General features: G+C 34.9%; 1 protein-coding gene across 1 annotated transcript in view; it reads left to right on the top strand.

Annotated features, from left to right (window-relative positions):
• Cntnap2 (contactin associated protein 2) overlaps window positions 1-17,884 on the top strand; it is a 2,113,217-nt gene that overhangs the window by 137,334 nt on the left and 1,957,999 nt on the right. The window lies entirely within an intron of this gene.

Here is a 17,884-nt window from a genome sequence, read left to right as displayed (position 1 = left end):
CTAATGGAAAGTACTATCGAAATGTTTTTTAATACAAAAAGAACTTTACAGAAAACAGTGTCAAAATGAAAAAAAAATAGTGATGCAGTAATGCTTTTATTATTGAAGTATTCATAATAAAACCTTTAAATATTCAATTTTGTGGCATTCTTTTGAAGTTCTCAGCATGACACTAGAGCCTAGAATATATATAGATGTCACATAATAGCAAGGAGTGCTCTCAAGAATCACCCTAAAAAAATCAACTGTAAATGCGGAACTATCCAGTCTGATTTTTTTTTAAATTGATGACATCTCCTATATTGCACACAATGCCCTCACTCTTATAATCATTCCCAGAATACCATCTCATGTTCGTTTGCACATACTTTATTTGTTCTTGAGTATGTAGTTGAATTCGTTGCTTACATTTTCACAAAATGACACTCAAACAAGGTAAATGAAGGCTTGGCAAGAAATAGAAATGCCTGCTTTTCTGTAAACAAATCAAATCATAAGTAATCTGAGGCCTGCTGTTTCAAATCAATCCTTCTCTCTCTTGACCTACAATTGTACATTCCGCATTCTCCTATTTCTCCCAACCTTGTTTCTAAAACATTTTCCCATTTTCAATACTAAGCACTGAATATACAGAGTGTAGAAGCAGTAGGAAGGAATGACAGCCTGTGTAACCTCTAGTTTTGTTCCTCTTCTGTTCCCTTCTCCTATTCTTTCTTATACCTTCCCACTATGTTCCTTTTCTCCATCTCTTTCTGTATTTTATTCTGTCCAAATAATTCAAAATTGTATAACGTCATGGGAAAATCATGGTATATGTTTCATTTCAACACACAAAGACCTACCTGATTTACAATTTATATTGATAATTCACTTCTGATACTCCTCCCAACAACTGTCTATTTCCAATAGGAAGTAAGGTTAGGTAAAAAATATAAGGTTTCATGCTAAGGTCTTTTTAGAAATGTCTGTGTTAAAAACAGACACACTATATGGTCATATATCATACATGTGATAAGCATGTATATGATATAACACCTCAGTTTCATTAGAGATGCCATTAAATTTGAATTATGAAATTGAATACCAATTAAATTGAGCATTGTCTGTGACAAGATCCTAATACCACAGTCTATGCTTAAAGTTGAGAAGTTATTAAACTTTTGATATTTTCTTCTGGTTTTCAGAGCTAGTGTGTGAAAGCAGCCAGCAAGTTCTGTAAGATAACACAATTAGTTCTCAGGAAACTCTCTTTTATGTTTGAATCAAGCAGAGTTAGTATCTGTTGCTTTCAACTAAAAACTTGGACAAGTGCACCAGATGAGATACGGGTTGGGTCTCTAACTTGATTTTTCATATTGGGAATGAAATTTAACTTGGGGAGAGAATGATGTTCTCTATCTGTTCAAAAATTGTTTTTGTTATAAGATCTATTCATAAGTGAGTGGTAATGTTAAGAGAAAAGGGATTTTAAATTGCTTCCTGCAGCAGAATGTAAGGCAGTAAAAAGACTGCTAAGCAGAGGAAACCAGAAAATAGAAAGGAGTGCTGTAAAGGGAAGCTGATGGCACTGCAAGGAAAGATAGGAATACATAATTATTGTAGTTTTATTATAAATATATATAATTTACATATATATGCATATAATGTGTATATATGCATGGGTTCATACATAGGCACATTTATTTATTTATTTATTTATTTATTTATTTATTTTGGTTTTTCGAGACAGAGTTTCTCTGTGTAGCCTTGTCTGTCCTAGGCTCATTTTGTAGACCAGGCTGTCCTCAAACTCATAGTGATCTGCTTACCTCTGCCTCCCAAGTGGTAGGATTAAAGGCATGCACCACCATGCCTGGAGTATATGTGCAGTTATATATGTATATGTATATATATATTACACATATATTTGTATATACATCTATATATGTATTCTATTTTAAACTGTAGATGTCGTTAAAGAGATTGATTTTGTGAACAGAAAATAAATGTTTACAAATAGACCCATTGGATCTTCCTTTCAGCATACTGAGATACAAGTTCTTCTATGGGCCATTCTACATTGAAAATGTGGAATGCTGATTTACTCATTAGGTTTAAAATTATCATCAGTGTGACAGATTTATCTATACTTCAACACAATAAATATTAAATATGTTTCAATACTTATAACAAAACTAGCAGAGCCAAAAAGAATTGGTGTAGCTTTATAGAGCATAGGAATCCTGGGCAGAGTAAAAAATAAAACAATGTGAAGGCCAAAATAGGTAGGAAAAAGTTCGTGTCAAGTGAGGATTTGTTTGAAGCAAATTAATAAATGTTTGTTTTAGTGTGATCCAGTGCTAGAATTTAGAATCATTATACACTCCGATGGTTTGTAGAATATATTCATGTGGGTGATATGGAACTCTAAGTTTGTTTAATGGTATACAAGTAGTGGAGAAGGTACCAGTTGTTGATCAGTTACCTCTGCCCATACATTGCTTTTACAGTATTCTCTATTTTATGCTTTGCAAAGTTACCAATGGAATGAAAACTTTATATCTTTTTATATTTTATATCATAGAAAAACTCTTCATTAGTATTTCTAAAACTTAATGTATGTCTGCTCAAAATTCCTGTGCATTAATCCATTTACGTATGTTAGAGAAGATGGTTATACCCTAGGATTCCCAGTCTTATAAAGGAGTCCTCCAAGAATACCTTTGCCTTTTCTAGCATCTCCAGATCTTGATTCCAGATGTCCTTTATAGATACTGAAGCTTCTGGTATCCTACCTGAACATTGTCAGTATTCAAACATACGAGGAACCAACTACTATATATAAAGCATAGATATAAAACATAATGACAAACTGAGCAATTAATACTATTTTTCTCATGAGACATGGGTGATTCTTCAATGAGAATTGTTCTTGAATAACTTTTGAAATATTTAATAATTTTCTGGACTCTCATTCTCCTGTTGTATATGCATCATTAGATCTACTCTTTTGTAATTTTTAAGACTATCAGTCCATAGATTTTGTTCCAGTAGCTCCAATGGCTAAAGATAAGTATATAAATATAAACCTGTAGCACATATATTGTGTAGACATGAAAATAAAGTATCTATAATGTAAGGAGTGAAAATTTGCTACCTATTATGTGACTTAGTATTTGTATTATAAATCATGCATGTGAATATCTTGGTATGATGTAAAAAACCAAGTCTTGAATCTCATGAAGATAGTAAAAAACAGAAGCTAGAAACTCTGAAGGTGTGGTACTTATAAATGCATTTCACCATACTTGTTCTGGTATCCTTTATGTTGCTGTGATTAGATACTCTGACTAAAGCCAACTTAAGACAGCATAGCCTTGCTTTGGCTTACAATTCCAGGGTGAGTTCCATCACTGAAAGTAGTCAGAGCTGGAAATCCAGCAAAATCATGAAACATAGACAAATACATCTTGGTAGCTGCCTCTTAGGCTCATGTTTAGCCATTTTTTATGTAGTCCATGGCTACCTGGTCAGGAAACAAGGTTGCCCATTGTTGACTCAGACTTTCCCTCAATAAATAATCAGGACATTTTTCTTCAGATGTGCTCACAGATGCATCTGATCTTGAGAACTCTTTGATTGATATTCCAAGCTCAGATTACTCTAGTAATTATCAAAATCAGAACTAATGCTAACTAGGACAATGGCTTAGAGGATGGTGTATTGTTTCTTCATTGTTGTGTTTGTATTGTAAGATGTCTGTATAATAAATAACTTGAAATTCCTATTTAATCAAGTCTCGAAGATTTGTAATGTTGTCTTGTGTTGAAGAGATACATAAGATACTCATATAGTGCACAAAAAATGAAAACCTGAGAGGCAGTTTATGTTTTTGCCATGCTATCTTTGTTCTATCTGTAATGTGTGTAGTTTCTGACTCTAGTTTTCTATTATTTATTGAACACTGAAACTCCAGTCTAACCTCTCCAAGGCCAGACAATGGTCGTCTTTTACGATCGTTCAACATTCACTCAATCAAGTGATGAAAAGTGCTAAAGAGGACAAATAGATGTGTACTCAGCACAGAAATTGAACATGGCCAAACCATAAGAAAACCTGAGCCCACCATGATCTAGGAACACTAAGCCTGTTTTCCCTCAAGTTGAATATATTTCTTCTTACAACCTCCTTAGAGACTCCTTCTTGCTTTCTGCTATCTCAGTCCACTTCTAGAATTTCATCTCCAAAATAATGCATGAATGTAGAGGGTCTACATTTTGAAACTACAACCCAAGGACAAGCAGAAGTAGCATGTACAAGGACAGGCCAAATCACCCAGTTCTTTCTAAGAATAGAATTAAGGAAAATGCAGGCCACGTTCTTTCAAGAGGGAACAAAAGAAAAATTAGCATTGTACTGTTTTATCTAGGAGCACATGCATTATTTACATGAACTGTCTTCCTTGATTGATTAGGCAAAAGATTCACAAGAAGGAAATGGTTTAAAAAGCATCTATGCTTTGGGAAGTAGTCCCAGAGGAAATAACACTAGAACAAATTGCCTGACTCTACAATGAAAGGAGAGAAAAAAAAATGGTAAATTGAAGATATGTTGCTTACCAATTGGTCTTTAACACAGACACCTTCTAGAAGCTACCAAAAATGGTGATATTCATGAGATTAGAACACTTATATAGCTCATTCCATTTTTGACTTATCACCACAATGACTTTCCTTATTTTGAGAATCTAATTTTGCTAGAATTCTTCCCCATCGCCTATAACATAAACTGTCTTTAACAAGGCCTGACACACAGGTTTTATTTATATATCACTGATTACTGTCCCAAAGCTCTGGCACCATGGCAACATACACTTCAGTAAGCAAAGCCATGCTAAACAATGTGGATAAACCTCTGACTGAACACTTCGTGTTTAGAAACAGATGGTCCTATTTTGTTTGGTGGAAATTTTTGTAAGATTACTCTGTTTGGAATCTCTTCAACTTCTCTTACAGGTTTCTTAATTGTCTCAGTGATAATTAAAATAGTTGCACTAAGACAGGTACAGTGGGAAACTCTGTAATCCTAGAACTAGGGGAGACAGAGACAGGGCGATTGTGAGTTCAAGGCCACCCTGGTCTACAAAGAAAATACAGGACAGCCAAGACTACACAAAGAAATTCTGTCTTGAAAATTAAAAAAAAAAAAAAAAGGAATTAAATATGGTAGGTTGTGATACAGAAAAGATGAAAACGTTATTCATATTTTCAAAATGTAAAGTTCTGGAGAAAATCTCTGTGTAGCTCCTTCTCATGCCATTAGAATATCTTTATTTGAGCAAAATTTCAGGGCCAAACATTACAACAAAAGCCTTATAAAACACAGTGACAAACAGCTTGTATAAAAGCCCGTCACTTTGTGTCTTGACTATGACTATTCTAATTCAATGATAACAGTTTACATGATTTTAAGAAGTGAAGGCACATAGTTTTTAAATTTACCTTTAATAGCTTAAGGACTATTATGAGTCTGTCACCAATAAACAGTTCCTGAAGCAGAAATGTGAAAAACACCATCCAGGTAAATAAATATTTAGAGTTAGAAGACAATAATCTAATAGGAATACATCATAGCATAACAAGTCAAATTCCTTAAGTTACTTTGAGGCCATGTATAAACACACTTTTATTATAATATCGTGATATTCTGAAGGAACATTCAAGATTGACATTTGATTATTTACTTCTCAGATTGCTTTACTTTTTGCCTGCGGAGGTCTAACAAATTACCCTAAATTTATTTCTTCTAAGGTTGATTAAATATATATAATTATAATCAAATAAGATCCAAAGTCACCTAAGTATTATGCATAGCAACACATGATCTTTTTAGAATTATGTGATTAAAAAAAAACCAGACACATTGTTCTTATGTGTCTGATAATAGATTATTGAATGATCAATTAATGGCAAATACTAGTAGTCTCAATAAAATCATCGATCAGGTTTGTCCAGGGGCAATATCACCAGGTACAGTTCACGATGGCTATCTTTATGACAAAAGGTATCTCTACACCCACCAGTCTATCCATGAAGACCATGTAAAAGCTTAGGAAGAGCAACAAAAGTAAATTAATCCTAACTTGTATCACAATAATTCTATTTTCCTCAGTTCTTCATGTTCTGAAAAACAGTATCTTCTTGTCAATAATAAACTTGAAGTCAACACTCTAAGGCAATTCATTAAAAAGCATAACACAATTTTGATGGAGCACTTATAAGCATTACTTCTATGCTGGGAAATCTCCACTTAGAAAATAACCCTAGAGACCACATTTATAGGTATTTTTTGTATATCTTCTTATGAGACTATCTACACTCTTTGAATTATAACATATCAGAGTCAGTGATAAATGGAAGCAAACATATGAGCAGTGGATAAGACATTTATGTAAGTAGCTGCTTGGCAGAAGATAAAGGCAGAGAAATAAGAAAAAAGAGAAGGGGATTGAGAACCTGAGGAAACTTCCTTAAATTGGGTAATATCTGAACTTTTTAAGCAAGCAATAAAGAATATATCATTTAAAAACAGAGTTTACAGATGGAAATATTAGGGAGGAAGGCACTGACTCCCATGAGCATAATGTTCAGTGTATAGGTGGAGTACTGCCTATGCCATCAGACTGGCGGGCTATCAGCCATAGATCAGTATGCATAAGATAGACAAAGGTCAGAATGCTGAGAGCTAGAGAGCTTAGACAGTGGCAAAGACACACGTTTTTCTTAGAAAAGTGAATTCTTAATTAGAAATAATCCTCATATAAAATAACAGCACAACATGAGTAAAATAAAGCATGTAGAATTAATTCCATTTGTGTTATGGGACCTGACACAACACTAACGTTACATACACTACCAAGAAGAGACTTGATACCCTAGCACCATATTCAGGGGGAGGAGGTCCCCCTCAGTCACAGTCATAGGGAAGGGGGATTGGGTGAAAGTGGGAGGGAGGGAGGAATGGGAGGATGCATGGGATGGGATAGAAAATGAGATGTAATATGACTTATTTTATTTTTCAATAAAAATGTGTTAAAAAACAACAAAAGAAGAGAATGTCTAGTCTTTTCAAAGAAATAATTAAATCCATATGAACCATAATGTTTAAATATGTAGATAAGGAACTGAAAATTTTTATTTGTGAATATTCAGAGAGTTAAAAATATACTTTTGATAGGATCTCTCTATATAGCCCTAGAAGTTTTGGGAGTTGCTATGTAAGTTGGGATGTTTTGAAACCTACTGTAATCTCCCTGTCTCTGCCTCCCAAGTGCTGGGAGGAGGGGGCTACAGGTACACATCAGCATGCCTGGCTGGATTATACCCTTTAAGTTTTTCTAGGCCATACCACTTCTGACATATGCATTCAACCCTGAAACTATAGTTATAGTACACAGTAGATTTTTATTAACAATTTTTATTTTTTAACATTTACAATTAATTATTACACATATGTACAATAAACTACCTACAGCAAGGAGAACCATGACACAGTCAGGAATTAAATAAAAGTTACATTCTTAGTCCTTTGACTATTTGTATTTGGCAGCCTTGAAGAAAACATCCTTCATATTTTGGTGCGTCTAAAATTCTGAATGTAAATCAATATCTATCATATCTCATCCTTAGCAACTGAAAACCTCTATATAGACCTAAAAACATGTTAACTCCTGAACAACTAAGCTTAATTCTAAAACTAAGCTATCTGATCTTCAACCCTGTTAGAGACTTGAGAAGGAATAAATTTGATTACCTGAGTATGCCGGGAGTGCAGGTTAGTAGCTTTAAAATAAGATGACAGAGACAATTTGTGACATGAATAGTCAGTCAAAACTCTATGATATTGGAGTGTCATCTTCAGCCTTCTGGCCCAATATATGTGATAGACATATTTGTGAAGAAGAAACTATTGAGGATTTGCTTACCCTGTCTTGACAGAGTTGGCCATCGCCTCTGCCAGCAGCCAAGTCCGTCCATTTTTTAGGCAAAATTCTGTCTGTTGCAGAAATGAGGACATTTTCCCCAGTGACTTGTTTGCCACATTTGAAGCCATCCCCATAAGGTGGATCTTTGATGCTCATCATCCTCTTTGAGGTAGGCTGAGTATTTCCATGAGTTAACCTGTATTATTGTCAGTGAATCTTTAAAAATAATAAAAACATTCTTAAAAGTCCTATTTTATATTTCTCTGATAAAGCATACTTAAATGAGATCTAAACATATGGGAAAATACTGTGCTCCACTAAAGTTGTATTCATAAAAGCAAATTGAAGAATAGGTTTGCCTAAACCTAGCCTAAGTCAAAAATCAATGAAGGGATGTTCTAGACTTTTATCTTTTGGGGATATTTTAAACTCATGTTTTAACTGTTATTACATTCCATGAAAACTTTAATGATTTTTTTTTTTTTTTTTTTTGGATTCCTGAATCCCATAAAAGAGTGAATCTGTTTCTTGTGCCTCCTAATGGACTCTTTCTTTTTTGGTTTTGCCTAGTTGCAATGTATTAGTTTCTAATTTAGCTTATTATCCTTTAGAAACTTTGTGGGTTTTTTGGGGGAGGGTGCTTATGGTTTGTTTGTTTATTTGTTTGTTTTGTTTTGTGTGTGTGTGTGTGTGTGTGTGTGTGTGTGTGTGTGTGTGTGTTCTGAAAAAGGGTTTGTTTCTTTGTGTAGCCTTGGCTGTCCTAGACTTACTTTGTAGAACAACTTGGTTTTGAGCTCACAGAGATTTGCTGGCCTCTCCCTCCCTGAGTGCAACATTGTGTTTTATAAGGAGAAAAAAAGGTGGTGTGTCCAGATGGGACAGGTGCTGGGGATGAACTGAGAGGAGGTAGAGAGAAAATAATATTATGTGAAGATAATATTTTTTCAGTAAAAGAAAAAAAAAATGAAGAAATCTTCCCCTTCAGAGGACCAGAGAAATGTACAGCTGCTCAGATAAATGGGAATGAATTTTAGGTGTGCTGAATTCTTCTATTTGAAGTATCCACTATTGAACTTCTAGGCCTCATCTCTCTCTTTCTAAAATGTCTTTAGTCTGCTTCTGAACATAAACAAATATTTCAATGTCTTATCCAAATATATTAAATTAGTTTCATTTAAAACAAAATCAGAAAGATAATTCAGGCATCATATAGATGATGTTGTCTTAATTCAGATACTTCCTGCCTCATGGTCCTTACATGGTAACCATATACATTAATCATGGCAGTCTGCACAGAAAATGCCAGGAGTTACCAACTTTACAACTACCATGGAAATGGCCAAATGTTTCTGATATGTAGCACCTGAAAGATGAAATGATGTTATGCCAAGTCTATTGGCAGCTTGCCATTGTTATCCATGGGCAGGATGGGCACTTCAGCCCTTTGCTGTCCATTGTAGCCTCCCAGGGCTCCTTATGAGCCATACACAGATGAGCATCTGGGATAAGCACTGAAGCCAGTGACTGTGCACTGAGTCTTCAGAGGACTCTCAGGGGAGGACTTTCATGCCTTGTAAGCCAAGGTCCCAAGCCAAAGCGAAGTCATCCACCTCATTACATGGTAAGAGGTCATGTGAGATAGTGCACTGCTCTGGGACAGCCTATATTAAACTGTAAATCTTCTCATCAACCCTGTGGAGGAACGTTTGTCCTGATTTGTTCAGTATGTGTAGTTTGTTCACCTGACCAGGGAATGCTTCGTTATAATGTGATTCCACCCCATTAAAGTTCTTGAGGCCACCCAAGAGGGACAGTGTAAGCAGCAGCCAGTTTTTCACTGATGAAGAAAAACCTAACGAGGGAGAAACATCAGTACAGGTGCAACTCCAACTCATTTCTGAGTGAATACATGGGAATCATGCATGTTTGGGTATGGGACTCTTTAGAAAGAAGCTATTACTTGCAACATTCCATCTCTGATTTAAGCAGTGCTGTCTTCACATGTGTATATGTGTGTTACAAAGCCATTCCAAAAAATGCCTCCCCCACCCCCGACATCAGATGGCATTAGAGGACTAATGTCATCATGTGAAATGTTCCCTAAACCCTGAGCTTCACCATAGACACCTCTGGTAATTGAGAATAATGGTAAGGAGGTTTTGGGAATTTATTCAACCACAGTTTTCAAGTTATAACTCCTTCGCATTCATGTAGATTTACTTTTTGACATTATATATTTTTAAAGTGAAAATGTAGAAATAATACATACCATGTATTTGGCACACGCTGGATGGAAGTCTCTACCTAATATGACTTTGCTATCTCACATTCAATATGTATCAGACAATTCTTCACACTGCCTACTTGTCAGGCTGTTGGTGCTCAGTGCAAAACCCCGAGACAACCCTCATTTATCATGTTTTGTTTTCGTCTTCTCATTCTAGATCTTTTTAAAGGAAAGTTATGCTAAAAATAAAGGTCTGAAATGACAGAGTGGCCCGCAGTCAAAGAAAGGAGATTTGATCCTCCTCCTTTTGACTTCAGGGATAAATTTTTGATGATATCTATTATTCTTTAATTCAAATTTCTAATTGCCACATACATTACAACACTGGACACAGGAATGTGGTGATATGAATAATGGTGGTAATAAGAAACAAAGTGAATATAGTTTGTGTTCATCTCTTTTTTTGTGAGTGTTGCTAAACAAGAGCCGAATAAACCCACCTACACATACTCTTCCACAAACCTCCACAAGAAAGTGTCTAATGTTCACCGTACTTTAAATTTTTTCCCCCTTAGATATGTACAGGAGTTCCTTTCTTTTCAGATGGGCTCTAATATCGGCTAAGAAACTGGGTCCTCTGTTCTTCTATAAACAAGAACTATGAAAATTCAATGCTCACTATTTGAAGAGTTCGAAGGAGGTAAAACATATAAAGTGCTGCATATTAATAGCATAAGTCTCTGTGACCTGTCATCTAAGGCCAGGTATCGATCTACTCACAACCACAAGAGCACAGTTCTGGTACACAGACAGATGTTAGAATAGAAGGTTCTGGTACACAGACAGATGTTAGAATAGAAGGTTCTGGTACACAGACAGATGTTAGAATAGAAGGTTCTGGTACACAGACAGATGTTAGAATAGAAGGTTCTGGTACACAGACAGATGTTAGAATAGAAGGTTCTGGTACACAGACAGATGTTAGAATAGAAGGTTCTGGTACACAGACAGATGTTAGAATAGAAGGTTCTGGTACACAGACAGATGTTAGAATAGAAGGTTCTGGTACACAGACAGATGTTAGAATAGAAGGTTCTGGTACACAGACAGATGTTAGAATAGAAGGTTCTGGTGCACAGACAGCTGTAAAACAGAAGGTCCTGGTACAAAGATAGGTGCTAGAATAGAGGCTATGACATTTGTTCATAGTATTTAGGGTCATGCATTTCCTGCTCTTAAGAAAGGCAATAGTTCATACTATCTCAACTATTTTGAGCCAACCATTCTCAGTTTGATATGCTTATTTTTCCTCCTGAGGATATTTGACATTATTCAGGGTCTTTTCTTTTGTAATGGGACTGGGTGGGATGCGGTACTGCTTACAATGGTTCAAGAGGACAAATGCTACTGAATGATCTTTAATGTTCATGGTACCTCAAGTACAACAATTGGTGTATATAACTGTGAGTGGAATCAGTAATAAATATAAACACAGACCTTATACTCAAGGACTTCATTGTACATCAGAATTAATTAACATTATTAATTTGCAATGTAAATCACAACCATCAAATGAGCCAAGACAAACAGTTTCTAACTCAAGGTATATTTTTATACTTTTCTACTATTTGCCTCCATATAACAAAGGCAAACATAGAAATGACAGCAATAAGCAAGGTTGTTTGGTTTGAACTTAGCTGAGAACTCACTCGTTCCTAGAAAAGCATTTAGTTCCTGATACCGCCATCTGTATTCAACCAGATGCGCACATGCTTCTTTAAATGAAGTGATTGGTTCTTTGAACTTATGGCTGCATTATAATGTATGGTAGCTCCTCTTTGTGGTCATAAACATTAGAAACAATAGCCTGGAACTCTGAGCTGTTGATCTAGCTTGGACTAATTATAGATGTATGAGAGGTAAGGAAAACTTTGTTCTTTTAGCATATTTGATGTGATGGCAGGGGAAATATTCCTGTTTCCTATCATATGACTGTGATTAAAAATAAGATGCATCATGAAAAAACATGCCTAGTTTTAAAAGGCCCTCAGTCAAAAAGCAAATCACCCATGACTCATCCCAGAGCAACGAAATTATCCTCCCTTTGGGTCCATAAATAACAAAAATCCTCTATAGTAAATCATTTTAGTGTATTCACTGCCAATTTTCACCTTATTTCTGAAAAAAACAATGTTCTGAATTTTGCATGTGTGACTCCCACTCCAATTCTTTGACAAAATCTCAAGAAGCTGGAAGTACCCAATCCAGACAGAGACTACCAGCCTCAGTAACATATGATGTAATTGACTGCACTCTGATTTTTCTGCTAAGCATGCACTTGAAATTCTGAATGTCTTAAGAGGGAAGAAGACAGACTCTCTGTTGTCTTATCTCCTAGTTAATACCCAAATGTGTAACCAGTCTGAAGACTACTTGTTTTATGAGAAATCTAAGAAGTAGAAGAATGTGTTCAGAAAATACCTCTAAGAAATAAGAGACAGATGTTCTACGTAAAAGAGTCTCATTGCAATTTCTATATAATAACTTTTACAGCAAATTTCTAAATTTCTATTGTGTACTAGCTTACTTATATGAGGATTTTTTTTCTAGAACCTTACCATGCAAAAGGAACATCTAAGGGTCTGTTTGCTACAGAACTAATCCAACTGACAATTTTTTAGTGCTTCAAATTTAGAACCAAAAATATCCAGAAAATATAGATTATCCTAATTTACGTGGTTTTCATACATAAGAGGGATGTGAGAAGATTAGCACTGGAATATATTAAATATATTTCAATGATGCCAAATTTTATGTAGAAATAGACACAAAAGAGAATAACTGAAATATAGAAAAAAACATTAATCTGACCAAAATAAACTGTAAACAAATAAATAAACACAAAAATGTTGCAAAACTGTGTTTTAATTCTTTGAGTTTTATGCATTATGGATGTTAATAAATAGTTCACTGCTCTCCCGCAATATAGCCATATCTGCTTTGAGTTTATTAAACGCAGTTATAATCATTCTTTTGAATTTCTTTTCTGGGAGTTCTTTTAGGTCATTTTCATTTGAGTCCATTCTTACAGTGGTTTTTAGAGGAGATAGGCCTTGGATTTTCAAGGTTTCATTTCTGTGCTGAGGCTTGAGCATATGGGATTGATTAGATGGGGGAAATGTGGGCCAGAGACTGGTGCGTTGAGGAATGCTTACCTGACAGGTGATAGGAACAAGAGGACTAAAGAAGTGTTGACCTGCGGCTCAGGTCAGGAAAACTTAGACCATTGGCACAGGAATCAGAATGGGACTGTGGAACCTTGTGTCCAGTGCTCAGATTCTGAGAACTGCCTAACTTTAGTAGCTCAGGGGACTCTGAAAATAATGCACTGAGTACTCAGAGTTCAGGGATATTTACCAGGTATCATGGGTGAGATGAGGAATAATATTTGGTCCCAGGGTCCTTCTTACAAGTAGATGCCAGGAGGATGGGGTTGGGAGTTCAAGTTGTTGGACTGAATCCTAGTCCTCCAGATCATTGTATTATTTATCTTAAAAGCATTATTTATTTTGCTTTTAATCTGTATTTTTCTTTTCCCCCTAATTTTAATGTTCTACTTCCTTTATAACAATGATAAGTTCTTGTTTCAAAATGGCTATGAATACTGAAATCTGTAGTCTACATATTGGGTCTGGGAAATGATTATTTTGGTGAAAATTTAATAAAACGCATACTAGCATTCTGTCTTCCTTTCATTATGTGAGAGAAACAACATTTGACCATAAATGTTTTGAAATGTGAGCTAGGCTTGGTGGTATACACCTTTAATTCCAACATTGCAGAAGCAGGCAGCTCTCTATGAGTTTGAGCCCAAACTGGCCTTCATAGTAAATTCCTGGGCAACCAAAGCTGTTTTAGGAAGATCTTATCTCAGAAATGAACAAAATATTCAATAGAGATGAGATATGATAGATATTGATTTTATTCAGAATTTTACACTCACCAAGATAGGAAAGATGTTTTCTACAAGGTTGCCAAATACAATTAACCAAAACACCTTGAATTTATCATTTATATAATTCGTAATTATTTAGTAGTTCTTGCTGTGTGTATTTTTTAATTTATGTGTAATAATTTAAATGTGTAATCCAAAAATAAAATATAATCTTTAAAAAACTAATCAATAGTTTTGAAATCATTTAAAAGGCATATATCTGTCCCAAGTATCTGAAGCAATGTGACAGTCATTTCCTAGCAAACTGACCGTAACCCAGGCTGTGTTATAAATTTTTTCATCTATTCTTTAGTATTTCAGTACTTTAGAATTGTTTGTTAAGTCCATGCTATGTCTTGAATATGATCTCACAAGTACTGTCTCAATCAATGGATCCACTAAGAAGTAAATAAGATCAGTTAGTTTTATTAGAGTAGAGACAGTGCATTAAATGTAGTTGGTTTTGATGAAGAGGAGAAAATCCAAAGGAAGATTGAATGCAGGTTCCATGATGCTTTGATAAATCCTTGGATTCTGTGCCAGCAAAGACGAACTCAGAATAGAGAGCACTTGAACTTTAACCTTAAGAGTATTGAAATAAAGCAACTGTTGCTTGAAATATCCCTTTTTGACAATAAATAAATGTGCCACCATGGTGTATACAAACAGAAAATGTTGGTTTCTTAAAATAAATGGAATAAAACAATCATGTGAATAAATGTGACTGTATATTGCCACATAAATTTAGATGTATTCATTTGTTTTGTTAACAGTTGTTAGAAAATGGTTCACAAAGCAAAGACAATACCGGATTAAGAAATAGATAATGTGGAAGAAAAATTAGAACTTCCATTTTAATTTATTTTAATATAAGATATTAAGCTTCAAACAATATATAAACAGTGCTTTGGTGTGTATTACATCTAATCATAATGGCCATATTTTACAAAAGGCATCAAAACTTCCTACAGAGGTGTTTGGCAACACACATGTTTCATTAGTCTATTAATCATGGAAATTATAAATAGCTAAATAAAAATCTTTCTAAGAAATCTGAAAATAAATATGACACGAATCACAAAGAAATGGCAGAATTCCCAGAAAAAACTCTTTCTTGAACACATTATGAGATAAAAAATCAATGATGATTTAATCAGACTTAAAAAAGAAATTGGACAGTGAATTAAATATTATGCGGAAAGTAATTGGAAATGTGGAAGAATCCATTATACTAACAATGAATATAACGTTTTATTTGAGCTACTGGCTATTAGATGGTAGTAGTCATTTCTGTAGCGACTTTATGTTGAAAAGCACATGTTGAGGAGGAAGACAAACAAACTTCTTTTGAAAAGTTTCATGGTAGAAGATATTGGAAAGTGGCATGAATTTTAATTATTCTCCTAAAGTCTTTTTGGCTAACATCTTCATACCCAGAAAATCCCATGGAACTACTGGAAAATAATCCAACTTCTAAGAGGTAGTGGATCTTAGTTGAAGGATGTTCATTCATTAGGATTTGGTCCTTCAAGGGAACGCTACATTGCCAAGTCTTCCTTTCTCTTTGATTTGGTGATGTCATGAGAAGTGCACTTGTGTTTCATCATGTAGTGCTGCTACAATGCTTTCCATCACCATTACTACCTTGGCGATATTCTCCTTCACCATAATATTGTTCTTCACACACCCACGGCTTCAATAATTCTTTCCATCACCAACACAGTAGTCGTGGCACAGTGTATAATTAACACTCTCCCTCGCCACACCCTGGAGTCATGGTATTCTGCTTCTACCAAAGGTCTGAGTTCAACACAGTTCATAGATTATGGATTGAAGCTTTAGGCATCATGAACCAAAATCAACTATCCCTACATTAAATTAAAGGCCCTATATTAAAGTATGTTACTTCTGGCATTTGTTAACAAAAATGACAAAAAAAATGTGTCTGTGTTAGGTAAAATAGCTAGATGCAGTCTTCAAAAACATCAGAGACCTACAGAATATGGCATTTAAAGATGTTTTTATTACTTTAAAGTTTCTTTGACAATAAGATAGGTTAACTACTGGCAATACCCGGCCTATCTCAAAGATGATGATCACCAGTGAACCTCCTTAGGGAGATGGCTACAAATGTGGCAAACAAGCCACTGGGCAGAATGTCCTCATTTCTGCCACATACAGAATTCGGCCTAAAAATGAGAAAGCTTCAATGGAGGCAGAGTCAATGGCCAAATTCTGCCAAGACAGGGTAAGCAAGCCCTCAATAGTTCATGCCTCATAAATATGTCTGTCAGATATTGGCCCAGAAGGCTGAAGATGATGCTCCAGTGCTATAGAGAGATTTGGGTGACTGTTCATGCAGCAAACTGTCCCTGTCATTTAATCATTTTAAAAGCTGCTAACCTGCACTTGCTGTCTACTCAGGTAATTAATTTTATTCCTTCTCAAGTCTCTGATGGAGCTGAGGACCAGATAGTTTAGTTTTACAATGAAGCTTAGTTGTTTAGGGGTTAAGATGTTTTTAGGTCTAGATAGATGTCTTAAGTTAATACAGATGACATATGACAGATATTGATTTGCATTCCAAATCTTACATGCACCAAGATAGGAAATATGTTCTCTTCAAGTTTGCAAAATACAAATAGCAAATCACTATGAATACAACAATTATATAATTACCAATTGTTTCTTGGTTCTTCCTGTTGTGGGTATTTTATTGTATATATGTGTAATAATATAAATGCATATGTAAAAATGAAAAATGGTTACCAATTGAAAAAAACTATCTGTGTAACTGGAATGAAGAAAAATAACATTAAAGGATTCTACCCTCTTATTATCATACAGTTGAAGGCATATGTATATTTTATAGCTTATCAATCTCCTTTCAAACATACACTCATTTACACGAAGTCAATGAGGACAATGATGCCTTTATCCTTCCAGGCTAAAGTCATGAAGGTTTTGACAGATTATCACAATGTCTAATGATACAATTAATCAGTAGAACATCCACAAGGTAATTCTACACCTTGTAATTTCATATTAGAAATGTATATTATAACTTTCATATGTGACATATCTGTTATGATATATTTTAATGCACTTTGTTTTTAACATGTTTTCAATTTGAGCTTAGACTTGAAATCCTAATTTTTTTTTTTTTTTTTTTTTTTGCTTCTGCTTTCCAACTGTCCAAATTGCAGGGGTGTATAATCACATATAGTCAAATTGTCTATTATTTTAGGTTCCTGCACTAGTTTTATACAATCTATTTATAGAGCTAAAGCTGAACTTGGTTGATAGCAATCAAGTTGTCAAAACAAATGCCTACATTATCTGCTCTTATTTTTTCTTCACATTTTAAATGTAATGGAGACATCAACACTGACTGTGTATTAGCCCTTCTAGAAGAGAGGGTAACTGCCTTAGAGATGATGACATCATCCGGAATAGGGAGACTGATGAAGGGTTGACACCTTAATTTGTCACTGCACACAGCACAGGGTGGCTGCAAACTAGCACCGCTGGGCCTCTGAAGAAACTTGCATTTGTTACATCTTCAATAGCAAATGTTTGTTCTTCCTTTTCCCCTGCTACCACCTGTAGACGTATCTGTGATTTGATGGTTCCCTGACAAGTTATATTAAGAAAATTGTAGTAAAGTTTTCTAATATTCAGATTCTATGCAGCTTTTCCT

Source organism: Acomys russatus, chromosome 10 (genome assembly GCF_903995435.1).
Source record: "Acomys russatus chromosome 10, mAcoRus1.1, whole genome shotgun sequence".
NCBI classification, from domain to species: domain Eukaryota; kingdom Metazoa; phylum Chordata; class Mammalia; order Rodentia; family Muridae; genus Acomys; species Acomys russatus.
The sequence above is the reverse complement of the archived record's forward strand: the minus strand, read 5'-3'. Positions and strand labels throughout refer to the sequence as shown.